This window comes from Nicotiana tomentosiformis, chromosome 6 (assembly GCF_000390325.3).
Source record: "Nicotiana tomentosiformis chromosome 6, ASM39032v3, whole genome shotgun sequence".
In the NCBI taxonomy this organism is placed as follows: domain Eukaryota; kingdom Viridiplantae; phylum Streptophyta; class Magnoliopsida; order Solanales; family Solanaceae; genus Nicotiana; species Nicotiana tomentosiformis.
In genome coordinates this window covers 62,489,804-62,496,892 of record NC_090817.1, presented here as the reverse complement: position 1 = coordinate 62,496,892, position 7,089 = coordinate 62,489,804, and the positions used below count along the sequence as shown (strand labels likewise).

Genomic DNA, 7,089 nt, shown 5'->3' with positions numbered 1-7,089 from the left:
GCTATAGAGACGTCTATCGTAACGGTTTTTCCTTTCTCTGTTGGAATGATTGTTCTTTCCAATTGGAACAGTTTAAAACCGTTACTATATTGAGTATACAACGGTTCCTAACCGTTACCATATTATCTAATGCAACACTTATGAAAGTTATTGTTACGGTTATGTATGGATATTGGAACGGTTTATAGGACATTTTGAAACAGTTTACCGGACCTATTGCAACGGTTTACATTCTCTAATGGAACGTCATTTGTGTCCTATTGTAACGGTTCTGGTAGGCTATTGTAACAGTTCATTTAAAACAGAAATATAGCCCCTATTGTAAATAAATTTATATATATATATATATATATATATATATATATATATATATATATATATATAAAATAAATTATTATAACACTAAAATTTAAGTAAATCACAAAATGAAACTATTAATAATATAAGTTATCCAACAAGCTAATAATATCCATAAAGCAAATTTTCTACCCCAAGTGCATAAGTTTAATACATTTCAAGATAGTAAGTTTCAGAATGTTGTTAACAAAAGATTCCTAGAACATTCATCTATAGCAATTCAAAATTCATCTTAAGTAAGGTCTAGATCTTCACTGCATTCACCTTTCATTTCTTGATCTAATCCACCTACAAAAGAGGATAAATTAAGTCATTACCCTTCAAGAGAATCCGGTCGAAGAATGCTCATAGCACACCCAAAGATATTGAATGCTTGGGCAAAATATATGGAACAAAAAAGAAAAGAAAAGATTAGACATACAAGATGCTAGTCATGAGCCTAGCTCTTCTACAGATAAACACGTTATGTAGACCCAAAATTAGGCATCAAATGTGCGTGCAAGCTGCTAAAAAAGAACATAGCATATGTTACTGACCTTTCCCAGCAGTAGTTTAGAGAGGAATAAGAAAAATCCATTGAAATAGAGAATGTTACAAGCATACCAGATCAAGATAAGAATGCAAAAAGTTAGCAACAACAAGATGATTTGATAGGAATCTATGGGATCAAGAATAACAATGAAGTTTATTCTCTATCTTAGGATGTTTAGGGAACAATATACGAATATAGTCTTATATGTTTTTATAATCTTTCCCTAAATATCCTAGGACGGAGAATAAACCCCATCGCCAACCTACATTAAGAAAATTATTCACTCCACGAATATACTCATCCGCCCATCTTAGGAGATTCATCCAACTTTTATCACCATAATCCATGGATATCCTATATAACATGGTCAAATCACCAAAATTAATATTCAAGCTAAGAAAAGTTACATCTCGATACTATATTATTATTACCAAGAAAAAATATAGCATATTGCTTTTAGAAAGAATAACAAGAAAGGTCTTTACAGTAATACATAAACAAGCACTATAATAAAAAAAATAATCTAATGAACCAAAGAACAAAAAATGCATTGCATTAGTCAGTATAACGACACCGTCTTTTGGCAACTAGACAATATACCTTATATCAAGGCACACAAACAACTATGGCAGAGACTCAAGACGACTGGACATAATCAAAACATATATATAATTGGACTCGTAATTGGAAGAAAATATATCTCTGCACAATGCAAAAAATTATAAGCGATGACAAAAGGAATGCTCCATCTCGTTATACTTCTATTCAAGCGATGACAAAAGGAAGTATAAAATAGTACAATTTCAGGCCACCTCTTGCTTGTAGAGTTGAATTCAAATGAAAATTGAGTGCAGAATTAGCGTATCTAGTTCATGCAAAAGACAAACTAGATTACACCCAGTAAGAGAGGGACTCTTTCCAACCTTGATCGCAGTAAAGTGGAACAGCACAACACCTATAAGTTCATCATAAATCCAGGTACTCATATTTCAAAAAATTGAAGAAAATCCCTTGTAAAATGGAAATGGAAAGACAACACTAATATTATAGCACCATGTCAATCTCATAGACAATCATAAATGTCCTCATTATTCCTAACGAATGAATGAAATAAAAAATCAAGATAACCACATGCAGATCAAAAGTTAAGTCTTCCTTGGCAATCACAATCTACTCTGATAAAAGAAAGAAAGAAACTCACACCATAGTAGAAACTTCTAGTTCTTATACAACACATATATTCAGTTGAATAAGATGCAACGTAATTATAACTTTATTCACTTATCACAAATAATTGACTTCAGTCAATCTTAACCGTGAGTCTGTGATGGGAGATTCCAGAAAGGCAACTATAGTCTCGAAACAGCTCAAGGACTCAAGTCAACTCAACATTCAATCATCTTTTTCTAGTTAACAACAATATACATACCCAGTGTATTCCCACAAGTGGGTCTGGGGAGGTAGAGTGTATGCAGACCTTACCTCTGCCTTTAAAAGACAGAGAGGCTGCTTCCGGAAGACCCTCGGCATTTTTTTCTAGTTGCTAAATTGAATTAACAAAGTTGTTAAAGAGTGAACTAATATGATTGTTAAAGAACACCTTTGCAAATTAACGAATTCCGTAAAAGCTGCAGCAAATGGAAAACAAAGAGATCAAAGAGGGTCATCTTCAGAAATGTGACCACAACGACATATATTTGTTTCTCAATCTATAATGCTGAAAAGATGAAGCTTTAAATTCAGGAAGAGGTGAACCCCAGAAACACGCTGAAAATAATAACACGGGCAAAACTGAAAGAACCCCTTGAAAAGTTGCACATTCAGCAAGAATTTCACCCGAACACCTCCCAATTTAATATCAATCAAAGCCCAAAAGGCTAATTAAGACAAGACCCAAAAACAATAAAAATTAAGTACCAAAAATCCTACAAAGATCAAAACTTTAACTAAAATCTTCATCAGGGTATCTCAAGAAAAAAAACTAAAATACCAGAATTTCTTCCAAAGCTAGCTCCTTTACCAGGAATTTTCATCAGGGTACCTCAAGAAACAAGCTAAATACCAAAAATTCATCTCAAGGTAGCTCTTTTACCAGGAATTATCATCAGGGTACCTCAAGAAACAAAGCTAAATACCAAAAATTCATCTCAAGGTAGCTCCTTTACCATGAATTACCATCAGGGTACCTCAAGAAACAAGCTAAATACCAAAAAATCTTGCCAAGGTAGCTCTTTTACCAGGAATTATCATCAGGATACCTCAAGAAACAAGCTAAATACCAAAAATTCTTGTAAAGATAGCACCTTTACTAGGAATTATCATCAGGGTATTTCAAGAAAAGGCATTAATCAAACAAATTAATAGAAGAAAATAGAAGGAAAAAAAGTCAAAAAGATTATGAGGATTCACCAGTGGAGGTTGAACTCGAAAACCTCTATGTGCATTTGGAGACCTTTCAATTGTTTGGTCCATTTCTGTAATGAAAATTTCATGCACAAAAGATTCAAAATTTCGCCCCTTAGAAGAATCAGATCAAGAGAGCTAAAATCCCAAAGAAGAGCTTCGGGCCCAAAATCATGAATGAGGCCCAAAATCAACACCCACAAGAGTTAAAGAAACTTTTGCAATAAGAGTATGTTTACCGATTTTTAGATTTGGAGAAACCCTAAAGGATTAGCACGCGGCCGTCGGTGCGGCCGATGATAGATGACCAGTCGATCCTCTCCTACTAATTTCCGGAAGAACAAAGGTGTTGGAGCCTGGAGGAGAATATTTAAGGACACAGATCTTAATTTTGTGAGTGTGGATGGTACTAAAATTAGGGGTTTTAGATATTTAGTATTTTATTAGATATAAAAACTAAAAAATAAAAATTAAAAATCAAATTGTGGGCCCCTTTAATTTGAGTGGGTATAGAAAATTTGTGTGAAAAATAAGGAGGGAATTATTGACCGTCGCGATAGCAAAATGAATTTCTCCAACTGTTACCATAGATATGTTTATTGCCACGGTTATACAAATTGTTGACATATATACCTCTATCGGAACGGTTTTTAGACTATTGCAACGATTCAGTTGCTAAAGTGTCCCGGTAGTTCCAATAATTATTTGTAACGGTTAAACTCGTTGCAATACATCATCTATAGCAACAGTTACTGATCCGTTGCAATAAAAAGCGTTGTCATAGCCCAATTTTCTAGTAGTGATATACACTTGACGAGAGCAAATAAAATAACTAAATTGCGCTTCCGAATAAAGGATTTTATTTTTTACTTTTAAATTATCACTAACAATTATAAACTAATGAGAAAGCGAATGATTGTTTTTTTTTTGTTTTTACCAAATGGTTAAAAAGCCTAGGGATGTGACCTTCACCTAGGTGTTCACCTAATGAGTTAAGTATGTTAACACTTGTTTTATTGATCGGGGTGTATTATAGCTCTCAACTGTACGTTATTCACTCAATACTTGTCGATCATAGAGTGATTTTGCCCAATTTGGCTTTCTCAAGCCCAAATGGGTATCAAGCTAAATAGTTGATAAGAGCTCAAGTCGGGTTTTCCCTATCTCTAGTTTCAACCCTTTATTTAGGCTAATCAAATCCTTAATTAGCCCAATTTCTTGTTAGCCAAGCTTTCCAAGACTAGGTCCATCTTTCTCAAGTAAAGACTAAGTAAAAAATGTATGAATCAATGTTTGCAACCATTAATTCTAAAATTAAAGCATAAATAAGGCTAAATGATCAACACCTAATGATGAACAAGCATTAAATCAAATACCTATAAGGTTTACACACTAGGGTTGGGTCACAACCCTAGTAATAATCTAGCTACTCATAGTAGAAAATGAAGAAAATAAAGAAGAAATACTAATTAAACTCATAATATAAGATTAAAATGATAAACTATGATGTTTAAATTCCAAAATGATCACAAATATCCTAAAATGGAAAATTACAACGGCTACAGCTGCTTGAACTTCAAAATTTGACTTAAAAATGTGATTCCCATCTATTTATAGTGGCCCAAAATTCACTAACAAAAATGCCACTCGGGAGATTCTGCTGCCGCACAATTCCATGTGTAGTCCGTACATTGCTTGGTTTTGTAGGGACTTGGATTCTGCAGCCGCACAATTTGGTGTGCGGCTGCAAGGGCTTTTGCGGCCGCATAACTCTTGTGCGGTCCGCACTTCAGGCAAGGCTTCAAGTCTTGGTAATTTGTACACTCTCTGAACATTTGAATTCTTGTCGGTGCGAATCCTGTTTTGCGGCCGCACAATTCATGTGCGGTCCGTACTTCTGCTTAAAGTCTGTTGGGCTTCTTCACCAATTCTGTAGTCCGCACTTTCTTCTGTGGCCGCAGAAATACCTCTGCGCACCGCATTTCTTGTGTATTGCGCCCCTTCTTGCCTTGTGAGTCGGAACACTTCTTTTTGAGTCAGATTTCTTCATGAGAGCCCAAATTTCCAACATTCCTGCAATTTGCACACTTTCATTAGTATTGGGAACATAAATCAATACTTGATAAAAACAAAAGCAAAAAGGTGCTAATAAGTGGTAAAAATCTACACTTATCTATACTAGGGGCACAACAAAGATTTAGAGCTATATTCGTTTAGACTAGGCTACTGGCAGATGTCAAGAAAAGGGTTAAAAGCCGTGAAATTTGCCAAAGAAATAAGGGAGAACATGTCCCTTACCCTGGACTTTTGTAGCCATTATCAATTCCATCCAAAGCTTAAGAGCACTTGACGATGGACTTAATTGAAGGCCTACCAAGATCACATGAAAAAGACACCATTTTAGTTAGTATCGACATGTATAGAAAATATGCCCATTTGTTCACCTTAACTCACCCTTATAATACTTCTCAGGTGGCACAAATTTTGTTGCACCATGTTTGTAAGCTTCATGTTTTTCTACATTCCATCATGTCCAATAGAGACATAATTTTCACGAGTTTATTTTGAAATTTACTTTTTAAAGGCCTGTAAGTCGAGCAAAGGCTTAGTTCAGCTTACCATGACAATCAGAAAGATCGAATCAGTGTATTGAGGCTTATCTGCGTTGTATGACACGATACAAACCCAAGGATTGGAGCAAATAGATTCCGATGGTCGAATTCTGGTAACACTAATTTTCACTCATCCATATGGATGACTCCATTTAAGGGTATGTATGGCTAACCTTCTCTGCCATCCTTCGAGTTTATTTTACAATTCAAACTCGAATTTGTGGACCAGTTAATGAAAGAAAGGTAGATTGTCAACAAATTTCCGAAGGATAATTTGATCAAGACTCAGAATGGAATGAAGTAATATGCAGATTCCAAAAGAACTGAAAGGGAATTTGCAATAGGGGACATGGTATTTCTGAAATTGCAGCCTTATCGGCAGGTATCCATGGCTATGCAGAGGAGTTTGAAGTTATCTGCTGGATTCTTTGAGCCGTATGAAGTGATCAGGAAATAGGGCCAGTGGCGTATTAACTCAAATTGCCAGCTACTTCAAAAATTCATCAGAAGAGGGTAGGAGATCACATTATTCCATCCCAAAAACCCCGTATTGCTCCGATGATATCTGGATTTTAGCAGCACCAGTGGTGATTTTGAAAAGAAAATTGGTCAAGATAGGAAACAGGGCGGTAATACATGTCTTGGTTGAATGGGCGAACCTGCCAAAAGAAGAAGCTATTTGGGAAGATTATGCTCTTCTCAAATTGGAGTTTCTAAAATGTGATCCTAAAGGTTGAAGAGGAAGGGTTTTGTATGACGTGGGATGGAATGCCACGATTATAATCATGACTTCAAATTCAGTGAGTGGACCTGGTTATTTTTGAATTATTGGGCCTCATGGGTTTAGGGTGTCTTATTTAAATTATAGCATTTTCATATTCAGTCCAGTTGAGTATTGTTATTTCCATTCCCTAACGGCTCTAGGCCAGCTTGGTAGGATAGATGTTGTCCAATAGTACAAGTTACATGGGGCATAGTTGTAGGAGCTATTCTTCTAGTATTTACTCTTCAGCTTTGTACGTAAGAGCTATTTATTGAATCAAGAATTTTCGTGTTTTCTTCTCTTTACTTAATTTTCTTATTTTCAAGCTCTAACGCTACATAGAAGTTACGTTCTCTTTGCAATTCTTTTTATACCGACTGATTATGTTTGGAGCTGCCTGCGATAATGCCCTTAGAGTGGGT

At 35.3% G+C, this 7,089-nt stretch overlaps 2 long non-coding RNA genes across 3 annotated transcripts; both read right to left on the bottom strand.

Annotated features, from left to right (window-relative positions):
- Nucleotides 1-408: 408 nt before the first annotated feature.
- On the bottom strand, nt 409-3,699 carry LOC104084619 (uncharacterized). The gene is made up of 3 exons (XR_683649.4): nt 3,532-3,699; nt 3,299-3,363; nt 409-645 (listed from the first exon to the last, which is right to left on the bottom strand). It is a non-coding gene; the product is annotated as an uncharacterized lncRNA (long non-coding RNA).
- Nucleotides 3,700-4,758: 1,059 nt separating this feature from the next.
- On the bottom strand, nt 4,759-6,881 carry LOC104084624 (uncharacterized). Of its 2 annotated transcripts, XR_683653.3 has the most exons (3): nt 5,747-6,881; nt 5,591-5,662; nt 4,759-5,365 (listed from the first exon to the last, which is right to left on the bottom strand). It is a non-coding gene; the product is annotated as an uncharacterized lncRNA (long non-coding RNA). The 2 variants fall into 2 exon arrangements; XR_683651.3 differs by having other exon boundaries at nt 5,591-6,881.
- Between the last annotated feature and the right edge of the window lie 208 nt (nt 6,882-7,089).